Source organism: Podarcis muralis, chromosome 7 (genome assembly GCF_964188315.1).
Source record: "Podarcis muralis chromosome 7, rPodMur119.hap1.1, whole genome shotgun sequence".
NCBI lineage: Eukaryota > Metazoa > Chordata > Lepidosauria > Squamata > Lacertidae > Podarcis > Podarcis muralis.
This window is the reverse complement of record NC_135661.1, coordinates 82,870,861-82,885,124: the sequence shown is the minus strand read 5'-3', so window position 1 is coordinate 82,885,124 and position 14,264 is coordinate 82,870,861.

Here is a 14,264-nt window from a genome sequence, read left to right as displayed (position 1 = left end):
GTTGAGCAAAACTGGCATGTGTGACCCTTTTTCCAATAAAATAGCCACACAGAAGCTGCTCCATGACAAAAAGTTTTGCCTGTTTTTCCAGCACATTTTCTTGGAAGCAATACAGAATATCGTTTTATTGTTCTCAGACTCCAATAGATGAGAGAGATGGGGAGGACTACATTTAAGCTGGACTTCTCTCCTGTGTATTTGGACGATTATGAGATACGAAAGACCCAACTCCTTCTTCAGACATGACTACACTTAGATCTGCAGTATGTAAGAACTGCAGTTAGCAGATCTTGTTCCTCATTAATCCTTAATAACTCTTCAGATTATGTAATCACCACAGTCTCATGCTTGTAGCTGTTTCAAAGTACAGGGGATCATTTTGTCAGTTTGCATTTCTTAGTGCAGAAAACATTGATCTGATGTGTACAGATATTTCCTATTCTAATTAATTCAAGAGGGTTCTGGAAGCTTCTCTGTGTGAAAGAAACAAGCAGAAGGTTCCTGATGTTTGGATTATTCCTTCTTAAAACTTTATTATGAATCAGCAGCTTTTTGCTGGCTGAAAGAATGGCTGCTTCTTGAAAACACAGACATTTTGGATCTAGAAGGTTTTAATAATGTACAGTGGTGCCTCGCAAGACGAAAAGAATCCGTTCCGCGATTCTCTTCCTCTTGCGGTTTTTTTGTCTTGCGAAGCAACCCCATTAGCGGCTAAGCGGATTAGCTCTATTAGCGGTTTAGCGGCTATTAAAGGCTTAGCGGCTAAGCTGCTAAAAGGCTATTAGCGGCTTAGCGGCTTAGAAAAAGGGGGGGAAGCGAGAGAAAAAATGGCAAGACTCGCAAGACATTTTCGTCTTGCGAAGCAAGCCCATAGGGAAATCCGTCTTGCAAAGCACCTCCAAAACGGAAAACCCTTTCGTCTAGCGGGTTTTCCGTCTTGCGAGGCATTCGTCTTGCGGGGCACCACTGTATTTGGATGGCATGCATATCTGTGGTATGATAAGGTCAAAGCACATAAAGCATTTAAAAACCATATAGTCAGGAAAGCATTGTTTAATGTCTGGATAAGATATAAGGATCTACTTGAAAATAAAACCCCAAGGTGGTTGTCACCGATGGAAGCAAAGGCACAGAAAAAGCTCAATATGGAGGCCAAATGGCCAAAATATTGGGAAATTTTGGAACAAGAGGGAGACAAATTGAAATTGCAGTTTTGAAAAACTAAAAAATAAAGTGCGAGATTGGCTTCATTACTATCAGATAATGGAGGCATATAATTTGGACAAGAAAATTGGTTTCCAGGTGGAAAAATCAAAATTGGAAACAGAACTGTTAGATTCCAAAACCAAGATTTTGTCAATGATGTATAACTTGCTGTTGAAATGGAATACCCAGGATGAAACGGTGAAATCTGTTATGATTAAATGGGCACAAGATGTTGGACATAATATTATGATGGCTGACTGGGAACAGTTATGGACCACTGGTATTAAATTTACGGCATGTAATGCCTTAAGAGAGAATATTATGAACATGATATACAGGTGGTACAAGACTCCAGTCAAGCTTGCAAAAATCTATCATTTGCCCGATAATAAATGTTGGAAATGTAAAGAGACTGAAGGTACATTCTTTCACCTTTGGTGGACATGCCCAAAGATTAAGGCTTTCTGGGAGATGATCTATAACGAAATGAAAAAGGTATTTAAATATACCTTCCTGAAGAAACCAGAGGCCTTTCTCCTGGGCATGGTCGGCCAATTGGTGCCAAAGAAGGACAGAACTTTCTTTATGTATGCTACTACAGCAGCAAGAATACATATTGCAAAGTATTGGAAGACACAAGACATACCCACTCTGGAAGAATGGCAGATGAAGGTGATGGACTACATGGAATTGGCGGAAATGACTGGTAGAATCCGAGACCAGGGAGAAGAGTCGGTGGAAGAAGACTGGAATAAATTTAAAGACTATTTACAGAAACATTGCAAAATTAATGAATGCTAGAGTGATGTTGGATTGAAATTAAGTGGTTTCTAGCTGTAATGGTACAAAAGAATATGAAAAAATGGTTTTTTTATAAGTAAAATTTAATGTTATAATAATTTAAGATTAAAGATCAGGGTAAAGTAAAGAGGGAAAGAAACTGCTGAGCTAATAAATAGAACTGGAATACAAAAAAGGGAGGTATGAGGAGGTCCGGGAAACAAGTAAATGAAAAATAAGCGATGAAAAGATTGATTGTTTTTAACTATTTTTTTATTTCTATTTTTTCTTTTTTCTTTTTCTATTTTGTAATATTGTAAAAACCCTAATAAGAAATCTATTAAAAAAAAAAAAAAGAACTTTGCTTCAGGATGAGAACAGAAATCATGCTCCGGCGGCGCAGCAGCAGCGGGAGGGCCCATTAGCTAAAGTGGTGCCTCAGGTTAAGAACAGTTTCAGGTTAAGAACGGACCTCTGGAACGAATTAAGTACATAACCAGAGGTACCACTGTACATTGGAATCTACTCTGGATCAACATTGATCCTTGCTGTGTCTTCAGCACTGTTAAATGGGACGATTCAATAATTAGGTTGATGAACTGGGGCTGGAGCAATAGAAATTGTTCAATTTGTAAGCTGTGAAGCCAAATGCAGAGAGAGGACTCATCCAGGAAGATCTCCTGAAGATCTTTCTAAAGGCGGTTTTAAGGGTTATCACACCTGTGCAGGTGCCCACAGTCATTGGGGTGGTACCTAAACTGTCTCTACCATTCTCCAACAGGATGATTACTGGACCAAATTCAAGTTCAGGGGCAGACTCAGGTAATCTTTGGTAACATGGCCCCCTGAGCGAGCCCAAAATTTGGCACCCCAAAATATATCTTCTCAATGATGGATCTTCTCAATTTTGCACTCAGTGCCCCCTGCAAGGAAACAGTTAGCACTGCCCTAAATATAATGCTGTTACAATTAGTTATTAATGCCCTGGACATATCCAGAACACCGCTGTCCCTGACAGGGTGGAAATAGTTGTTTTTTTTAAAAAGTCTGGGAAAATCTGGACGTATGGCAGCCCGGAAAAGATGCTGATGTTGGGAAAGATTGAGGGCACAAGAAGAAGGGGACAACAGAGGCAAGATGGTTGGACAGTGTTCCCGAAGCTACCAGCATGAGTTTGACCAAACTGCGGGAGGCAGTGGAAGACAGGAGTGCCTGGCGTGCTCTGGTCCAGGGGGTCACGAAGAGTCGGACACGACTAAACAACTAAACAACAACAACGTCAGCAGTGCCATTTTTGCTGATTTCCTCCAAAATAGCTCAAAAATTGCAAAAAAGAAGAAAAAGCTCAGCAACTTTTCTGTCTGGATTTTAACGGTTTGAAATATGGCAACCCTACCTTAACAGCTTGGGATCAGTTTACTTGAGGGATCGCCTTACCAGTGCCACAAAACACCCTGGAAGAAAGTGAGCTTTTCATCAGGCAGCATCTACACTTTGGAACCCCCTGCCTATTGAGCTCAGGCAGACACTGTACAATTTTTGGTGACTGAGACTCTTGAGAGTCCCATTGTTATGTACTGAGTTGAATAGGATCCAAACTGCAGCAGTCTGATTGGTCCTAGAACAATAGGATCCAAAAGGCAGCAGTCTGATTGGTCCTAGAACAATGCAGCAGTATGATTGGTTGGCAGGAACTACCCAATCATGCTCCAGATAGAAGTGAATCCACAACCTGATTGGCTTACAGTAGAATTCCGGAATTAGCCAATCATGTGCAGCCCATTGTGTAAATAATGTATATAAAGCAGATACTGAGGGGACATTCATTCATTCCTCCTCACCACTATGAGCTGAATAAAGAGCATGAAATCACTTTGCGACTCTGAGTATATTTCACTGGCGACGAAGGTGGGATCCCGCTGAGCTGACTGCCACACACAGCACCGCAGCACCGCCACCTGCCACACCGCTGCCTCGCACCGTGTATCCAGGCTTCAGCTCCGGGACACAAGGAACTCAGAATGGCAACCGACAACAGCTTCTCGCCATTCAACCCAGCATCTGGAGACTGGGAAGCGTACGCCTCGCGTTTCACCTTCCTCCTAGAAGCCAAAGGGGTCACCGACGAAGAAGACACCAAGAAGAGGGCGATATTCTTCAGCGTCTGCGGAGAAGAGACGTTTGAAATTGCCTGGGCTCTCCTTGCGCCTGAAGACGTCGCTACTGTTCCATACAAAACAATAATGGAACAGCTGAAGGGGCACTTTTCGCCACAGCCCTCAGTGGTGGCTCGTCGAAATGCCTTCTACGCAAAGCGGCAAGCCCCTGGGGAAACCATAACTGGGTTTGTGACCTCTCTCCGCCAAGCTGCCCGGTTCTGCAACTTCTCAGAGCTGGAGAACATGCTTCGTGACCGCCTCGTCGGTGGCCTGAAGGATGAGAAGCTGCAACGACGCCTCTACGCTAAGAAGAACCTAACGTTCCAGGTCACTCTGGAGGAGGCCCTGGCAACGGAAGCTGCCGAGAGGTCAACGCAAGAGGCACGGCCGAGCCAGCCGTCCCAACCGAGGGTCCACCACAAAGACCTCACCGACGACTCAGGATCCGACAGGGAGGAGGTGCACCGAGTACAGCAGCGCACTCAAGCAGCCCACATACCACAGCTGCCTCGACGAGAAGGAGGGAACTGCGCAAGCTGTGGAGAAAGTCACGAGAGGAGGACCTGCCGTTTCCGCAACGCAGAGTGCAGGCAGTGCAGAAAATTGGGACACATCGCCCGGGTGTGTCGGGCTCGGCCTACCCGGCGCCAGGCATCAGATGACGAATCCAAGAGCCCCAGGTCCCGGGGCCCAACGCACCAAGGCAACTCGACGGAGCTCACGGACTTCCAGGTATACCAGTTGCCCCACCCCAACGTAGAGAAAATTTATGTAGAGGTACAGATAGAGGGGGCCCCATGCCGCATGGAGCTTGACACGGGTTCAACTCTATCCATAATCTCGGCAAGGACCTTAAGGAAACTGTGTCCTACTGGGGGTCCCAAACTCAGGCCAGCCCCATTCACCCTCCGGGACTTCCAGAAACGTAAGGTCCCCACAATGGGGGTGGGGACCTTCAGGGTGCAATACCGAGGGCGGACGCGGCAACTGGACTTGCTTGTGGTCAAGGGCCCCTACATTAGCTTACTGGGATTGGCATGGTTCGGACCACTGGGGCTAGCCATCACCGGGGTGAACCACATGAGCTTACAAGTGGACGTGGACGCCATATGCAAGGAATTTCCGGGGGTTTTCGATGGCAAATTGGGACAGTATACGGGGCCCCCCATTGCTCTACAGCTTGACCCCGCAGTACGACCGGTCAGGCTCAAGGCCCGCCGGGTACCGTTCGCCCTGAAACCCCGTATAGATGAGGAATTGGACCGACTCGTGGAGCAAGGAGTGCTGGAGCCGGTGCCTAATGCCCCCTGGGAAACCCCAATCGTCACACCCGTCAAGCCTAATGGTTCGGTCCGCATCTGCGCAGACTACAAATGTACCATAAACAAGGCCCTCACGGCCCATGCATACCCAGTGCCAGTGGTCAGCCATGTCCTTGCCACCCTGGCTGGGTCGAAAATTTTTGGCAAGCTGGACTTGGCCCAAGCATACCAACAGCTGCCAGTAGATGAGGCCACAGCAGAGGCACAGACGATTGTGACGCACAGAGGAGCATTCAGGGTAAAGCGGCTGCAATTCGGTGTCAGCGTGGCACCAGGCATATTTCAGAATCTGATGGACTCTCTACTTAAAGGGATCCCTGGCGTCACCCCCTTCTTCGATGATGTGTTGATTGCTGGGCCCACACCAGAGGAGTTTGAGGACCGCCTCCGCACCGTTCTGCACCGTTTCCAGACGGCGGGTCTCAAGGTGAAGCGGGAAAAATGTCTACTAGGAGTGCCTCAGGTGGACTTTCTGGGATTTATGGTGGATGCAGAAGGGGTCCACCCAACTGGGGACAAGGTACGGGCCATTTGTGATGCCCCAGCGCCCAAGAACAAGACTGAACTTCAGGCCTTCTTGGGACTATTGAACTTTTACCATTCCTTCCTTCCCCACAAGGCGGCGGTAGCGGAACCCCTACACAGACTCCTGGACAAGCGGGCCCCTTGGGTGTGGGGCCAGCGCCAGGAGGCCGCATTCCAGGCAGTCAAGGACTTGCTTGTCTCAAACTCGGTCTTGGCACACTTCGACGAGAGGCTGCCGGTGGTGCTAGCATGCGACGCCTCGCCCTATGGAATTGGCGCTGTCCTGGGACACCAACTTCCGGATGGAAGAGAGGTACCAGTGGCATACTTTTCCCAGACACTCAACGCAACCGAGCGGAACTACTCGCAAATCGACAAGGAGGGTCTGGCAATCGTGAAGGGAGTAAAAAAATTCCATGATTTCTTGTACGGGCGGCCCTTCACCGTGGTGACTGACCACAAGCCGTTGCTTGGCTTGTTTGCCCCTGAAAAGCAGACCCCCCAAGTGCTGTCTCCTCGCGTCCTCAGGTGGTCAATTTTCCTTGCCAGCTACCAGTATGCACTGATTCACCGTCTGGGGAAGGCGATGGGCCATGCGGACGCCCTCAGCAGGCTACCACTACCGGAAACAGGCCCCGACCCAGCACCTGCACAAGAGGTTATGAGCCTGGAGCTGCTTCCCGACCGCCCCATTCAGGCACAAGAAGTTGCACACCATTCCAAGAAAGATAGGGTCATCTCCCGGGTCCTGGACTGGGTGTGGAGGGGATGGCCCAGCAGCAGCCCCGGGCCAGAATTCGCCGGCTACACAACCCGCAAACATGAACTGTCGGCCCACAAGGGGTGCCTGTTATGGGGAAGCAGGGTCGTTGTTCCCCAGCCCCTCCGCAAAAGGGTCCTCTCAGCCCTACACGAGACACACCCAGGGGTAGTAAGAATGAAGGCCCTTGCCAGGAGTTATGTGTGGTGGCCGGGGATCGACGGAGAGATAGAGGCCTGGGTCAAACACTGCCAGGCCTGCCAAGAATCCCGCCCAGATCCCCCAAGGGCCCCAGTCCAGTCCTGGGAGTCCGCCCGAGCACCATGGTCACGCCTGCATGTGGACTTCGCTGGCCCCTTTCAGGGGAAAACATTCTTCATAGTGGTGGACTCCTACACCAAATGGCTGGAAGTCGCACTGGTACCGTCCACTTCTACGTCCGCAGCCATCCGGGTACTACGCAGGCTGTTTGCAACCCACGGGCTCCCTGACACTCTCGTCTCAGACAACGGGCCTGCATTCACGTCAGGAGAATTCCAAACCTTCACAGCGCAGAACGCCATCCGCCACATCCGTTCAGCGCCATTCCACCCTGCCACCAATGGCCAAGCAGAACGCATGGTGCGGACCACCAAGGACACCCTTCGCCGCATGATGCAAGGGGATTGGGAGTACCGCCTTGCCACATTCCTTCTAGCACAGCACAGCACCCCCAGCTCAACGACTGGCCGGAGCCCCGCTGAACTACTAATGGGTCGGCGCCTTGCAATCAGATTGGACCGCCTTCACCCCGATAGAGTTCAGGATGAGGTAGTGGTGGGGGAAGGCAAGAACCCCCGGACCTTCGCGGCTCAGGACCCAGTGTACGCAAAGAATTTTGGGGCAGGCCCAGCATGGGTACCCGCCACAGTCACCAGGGTCACTGGCCCCGTGTCGTATGAGGTGCTAACGGATGGGGGGCAATGCTGGCGCCGCCACTGCGACCAGATACGGCAACGATTCCCGGGAGAAAACCAGGAGGAGGAAAGGGCAGAGGAGTCCCAAGGGAACAGAGGGGCAGTGAGGCCCATAGAGCACGAGGGGCCAGCAGGAGAGGCAGAATCAGTAAATACAGAGAGGACCTGCGAGGCCGAAAGGACACCGGAACCAGAACCACAACTGAGCGAGCCGGTTGCGCCAGACCAAACAGCCCCATCACAGCCAGCATCCTTGGAACACGGGCCAGAACCTGAACCCCGGACCAGGGAACACCCTAGGCCGCAACGCACACGTAGGCCGCCGGCGTACCTCAAGGACTATGAATGCGACCTCCCGGGCAGGACTGGAACTTAGAGGGGAGGGGTGTTATGTACTGAGTTGAATAGGATCCAAACTGCAGCAGTCTGATTGGTCCTAGAACAATAGGATCCAAAAGGCAGCAGTCTGATTGGTCCTAGAACAATAGGCTTCAGAATGCAGCAGTCTGATTGGTCCTAGAACAATGCAGCAGTATGATTGGTTGGCAGGAACTACCCAATCATGCTCCAGATAGAAGTGAATCCACAACCTGATTGGCTTACAGTAGAATTCCGGAATTAGCCAATCATGTGCAGCCCATTGTGTAAATAATGTATATAAAGCAGATACTGAGGGGACATTCATTCATTCCTCCTCACCACTATGAGCTGAATAAAGAGCATGAAATCACTTTGCGACTCTGAGTATATTTCACCCATGGACTGCAAGAAGATCAAACCTCTCCATTCTGAAGGAATTCAGCCCCGAGTGCTCACTGGAAGGACAGATCCTGAAGCTGAGGCTCCAATACTTTGGCCACCTCATGAGAAGAGAAGACTCCCTGGAAAAGACCCTGATGTTGGGAAAGATGGAGGGCACAAGGAGAAGGGGATGACAGAGGACGAGATGGTTGGACAGTGTTCTCAAAGCTACCAGCATGAGTTTGACCAAACTGCGGGAGGCAGTGGAAGACAGGAGTGCCTGGCGTGCTCTGGTCCAGGGGGTCACAAAGAGTCGGACACAACTTAACGACTAAACAACAACAAACAGCACAAACTGTCGACCAGCAGAGGGCAGCTGTGTCATACACAGATCATCTCAGGTTCCAAATCAATTCCAGGCAGCATCAAGGCTATGTAACACATTCGCAGCTTGAGATCCTTATTTCCTCTGCTGTGTTTCAAGTTGCATATTTACAGTGCTGCTGCTTGCACCAGAGATGGGATGGGCAAGGATATATTTCACCCAACCTGTGTTACCTGTTTGGTTTCCCCACTCCTGAAACCCACCCTTCCCAAACCAATTCAAGGAAGCTGTAATCCGTGTATGCAAAACAGATGAAATGCGCACACCTCAAGCCCCTAAAGTAGCCATGATTTGGGGCAGATCCACACTATATGTTTAAAGCACATTGCTTAATACACACCCCACCCGAATCCTGGCTGCTGTAATTTCTTATAGGTGCTGGGAATTGTAGTTCTGGGGGGGGACTACAATTCCCAGGATTCTTTGGGGGGAGTCGTGTGATTTGAATGCACGGTGCGGATCTGCCTAACTTTTTTCAAAGAGGGCCAGATTTGATAAAGTGAAGGGCTGTGGGGGCCAGCCAAAGTTGCTGAGCTTGTTTTTAGGATTGAAGTTGTTGAGTTTTTTACCCCAGGAAGTAAACTGCCACAGGGGCTGGACTGAACTGACCGGTGGGTCGGATTAGGCCCCCGAAATGGACTTTGGACATGCCTGGCCTAAGGCTTTGAACCAAATCAAGCCATCGACTCTCCTGATCCCTTGGCACTGTAGAATATGAAAGGTTGTGGGTTCGAATCCCGTGCTGCAGCGGGTTGGACTAGAAGACCTCATGGTCCCTTCCAACTCTACAATTATATGATGTGATAGGAATTTTATGGTCTTAGATATATGGTAATGTTCATAACCGCACGTACATAGATCAGCACAGAAAGGCCGACCTGGAACCATTTTGATTCCTAAACTGACCAAATGTTTTCTCTGGAAGGTCAAAGTGGGAAACCTCCCCATTGTCTCTTTCCTCACAAATCCTGTCTTAAGGACACATTTAAGCTATGAATAGGGTGTGAGCCTGTGACCTGGCCCAAGAACTGAGTATTTATCATTACAAAAGAATGGCCAGGCTACCCAGGCAATCCAATCAAGTAACCTGCCAGACAGGAGATAAACAGGACAGGAGAAAAACAACATTCAAATTTCTGTTTTAAGACCGCCTTTTCTGTGATGTAGGTGTGATGTATCTGAGGGGTGGTCTTAGGTTACACCCCTTCTGTGATGTATGTATGATGTTTCTGGGGGTGGTCTTGATCTACAGGGTGGCAATTTCAAAAGTCTTTATAAGGCCTTGCATGCCATTTTTCTGGGTTCCTCCTCCTCTCCTGCGGTTGAGGGGAGCACCCCTTTGCAACAGATCAATAAAGATCGAGCTTACTAGCTGCTTTGCTTCTCAATATTCTCTGGTTGGCCTGTTATTCTCTCCTACCAATAGGGAACCTATGTAAGGACTCTGTATGGGCTCTTGGATACCCCATAAAGGAAAAGGGCAATTTTTGTTTACAACAATGATAATCCTAAGACCCAGGCTCACACATTGCATGGGAATGTCTGCATTTTCACACAACCTTTCTCACTCGCCGCCACCACCCCTTTCCTTTAATTTTGGATGCCCTCTTTCCCAGCCCATCTCCCGCTCTCCTTTTCAAGACTTCTGGGAGACAGAGAGGCATTTGTCTGCTTCCTATTGGGGAAGGGGTTTACACGCTGTCCAACAAGCTGTGGGGACAATTGCAAAACAGCTTAATCTTTTTGCCCCAGATGGGAGCAGAGGCTTGTGGTGAAGCTTCCCCTCTCAATGGCCTGCCTTGTTCTCCATTACTCACTCGAGTCGAAACGGTTACAATGAATGTGCCCATTGATGGGGTTCGCTCGCCCTCTGCCTAATGAGGTGGGGGCAAAGCGCGAAGCTTGTACACCCCGCTGGCGCCGCTCCAACATTGGCTTTCGGGAGGGCTTTCTGAGCGCCACAATGCAGAACAGTTTACATGGCAACCGGTTCAGACCCAAAATGGAGCCACATCTGCACCATGCATTTAAAGAAGCATTAATGGGCCACTTTGACAGCCATGCATTCTCTCAGAGGCTCCTGGGAACTGCAGTTTGTTAAGGGTGCTGAGAGCTGTTAAAAAGCTAAAGGTAAAGGACCCCTGACAGTTAAATCCAGTCGCAGACGACTCTGGGGTTGCGGCGCTTGTTATGTACTGAAGTTCTCACCCTGGGCCAGCAGGGGGAGACTGTAGATAGTTTTCACTCAGGTCCACATATGCAAATAAGGGATTGAAAGTGACATTCAGTGATTGGATAGTTACAGAAAATGGTTACTGTTGCATTCTAGTGGAGCTCTATATAAGCAGGCTGGCTGAGCCCTTCAGTTCAGTTCTGTTCTGGCCTGTGAATAAACAAGAGCTGTTTGAAAAATCGCTGTGTTGTCTGATATGTTCACCCACAACTTAACAGCGCTCATCTCGCTTTAAAGGCTGAGGGAGCTGGCATTTGTCCGCAGAGAGTTTTTGGGGTCATGTGGCCAGCATGACTAAGCTGCTTCTGGCGCAATGGAACACCAAACCAGAGCAGCGCACGGAAACACCGTTTACCTTCCCACCGCAGCGGTACCTATTTATCTACTTGTACTGGTATGCTTTCAAACTGCTAGGTTGGCAGGAGCTGGGACAGAGCAACAGGAGCTCACCTCGTCACGTGGATTAGAACCGCCAACCTTTCTGATCAGCAAGCCCAAGAGGCTCAGTGGTTTAGACCACAGCACCACCTGTTGTTAGGAGACTCGTATTCCCCTCACAGAGCTCAGAGTGGTTTAACAATCAATCCCTCTTCACAGGGAACTCTGGGAATTGTAGTTCTGTCAGGGGAATAGGGGGCCTCCTAACAACTCTCAGCCGGGAGTTCGAAATTCGCCAGGCACTAGGCGCATTTTGCACCCGGCTATCAGCCACTTGCGACCAAGCGAAGATGCCCAGGCACCAGGATGGTGCGTGCCTGACGTCTCCACCATCTGGAGATGCCTGCCTGGGGATCCTTGGATCTTGACTGTTTTCAGCAACACATCCTGTAGAATTCTGTCTGCACAATCAGATTGAATTTCAGGAACCAAAAAGTCACATTGAAAAATACAACTTTTGAACCGCCTGGCCCCAAAATGGCAACTAGGCATTCCATTTTGGCGACTGCAGCCCTGGTTTAAGGAGCCATTTGGCACCTAGCTTATATATCTAAGTTCCTAACACTGCTCTCAGCACCCTTAAAAAACTACACTTCCCAGGTTTCTTTGGGGGAAATCGTGACTATTTAAAGCGGTATCATAGCGGTTTAAATGTACCGTATTTGGCTCTAAAAGTTTTGTCCAGGCCCAAACAGAGAAATTTCTGCTGCCTGAAGCAAAGGGCATGATCCAGAATGCCTTCATTCCAGGTACAGAAGCTGACCTGACTGGGTTGGCAGCGGAGTCTTACTTCAGTATCTCCACATCTGGCGGGCAAGCACATCTGGAGGTCATTGCATTGAAAGTACCTGGGCAGTACATCCACTCCTTACAGCGTCTTAGCTGGAACCCAGGAAAGGAAGGTTGCATCTCCCCCAAAGATAAACTTTGCTGTGTTTCCTGAGAAAATAAGCATTGCTTAGTTTCTTCTAGGAAGGAAAAGAGCTGTACTGATCCCGTGCAACATCTGCGTAACAGCTGCAGAAAATTATTGCAGCTACTAATTCTTTTAACTGGAGATGTCAGGCATTGAACTGGGCACCAAATATACGGCACCATTTGAGTTTTGACCCCCTCCTCCCCTGTATCTCCCCCAACCCACTCCTTGGAAACAAAATCTACTTGCAAATTTATCCTTTTTTTTTTTTACAGGAATGTTTTATTCATAAGCAAAATATACCACAGAGCATTCTCTCAATCTCTCTCTTTCGCTCTCTCTTTTACTAAAACAGACCTTGCCCTGAGAGGAAATGTGTTTGTAGAAAAGACAGGGCGTAGGAAAAAATAACATTTCATATATAGCATTTTCTTTTTTAAAAAAATTATATACATTAATATATATATATATAAACATTTCATTAATAAGAATCTCTAGGGCAGGGGGAATAGCTGACTGTTCTGCATACACTTCAGTGCAGGAGGCGGGGAGTGATTGAAGCCTTTGATCTGAACATAAGTCACACTTGGTGGCCAAGAAAAATTGTGGGGGTCGAGGGAATCAAAACCCTACAGAGCCTTTTGCAGAAAAGCCTCTTTTTTTTGCAGAAAGCCCAGCATTTTCTGTCCCAATCCAAAGAGGTGACAGATGGCTATCAATGTGTTTCAGCAAGCAGAACGGAAAACATGGTTTCACCACGCCTGAAAGGTGGGCACCGAATTGAGTCAGAAGGTGATGAGCGGTTTCTTCAAAAAGAGGAGAAATGTTTCTATAGGGTGGCCGTGTGTCCCCCAGATGGAAAGGCAGGGGACCCCGTTAGAAGGAGAGTCTGCCATGCAGCTTTAAAAAAGCAGGAGACAGGAGAGGTCAAAGCCTCCAACATTTCTCCGATGAAAATAGGGACGTCCTAAGGAAAAGCAGGACATTCCGGGATCAGATCAGAAACCGGGACGGCTTCTGTACATCTGGGACGTCCCTGGAAAACAGGGACCTTTGGAGGGTCTGAGAGGAGTGTGGGGCCCTTCCTCTGCCAGTTGCTCCTCCCTACCCCACCCCAAACCTCCCCCCTGGATCGATAGCCGGAAGTGAAATCAGCCGCCCCAGACAACATGGCTGGGTGAGGGTGGTCCATCTCAAGGGCAGTGGCAGGAAAGGGAAAGGCTCAGCTCCCCTCTCCCACCTGCTTTACCCTGTCGTAACCCCAGGGGCAGCCAAAATGGCGGCCTCCAGAACTTGCTGGACTCCAACGCCCATCAGCCGCAGTCTACATAGCCAGTGGTGAGGGGTGACGGGAGTTGCAGTCCACAACATCTGGAGGGCTGTTGGTTCCCTAAGCTAGCCCCCTTCATGGAAGGCTGTTGTAAGATACAGGCCCCACTGCTATGAGGCCTACGGACAAAATGGCGCCATTCCAGTGTAAGACACCACTTCCTGGTTAGTCCTCCTTATGCCTTGAGGCTACAGATAGAGGCAGGGATTAAGAGCTGCTTGCAAGCTTATTCAGTTTAGCATAGGCTTGGTAGCTTCAAAAAAAAGAGAAAAAGAAATCCAACGGAAGAACTGAAGAATAAAAAACTGCTCCCCCAAGGAGATGTTTTTGTGATAACACAAGACTACCAAGCCAGTGCATTTCACACAAAATTGCACCTAAATCCTGGGGAGAATATTGTTAAGTGTGAATACATGGTGAACATGCTTGTGGGGTAAGCTGGCCTTTCTGCAAAGCGCTGCTGCTGTTGCAAACTGCAGGGGACGACGCATGGACTGTGCAGAACAAAATCAG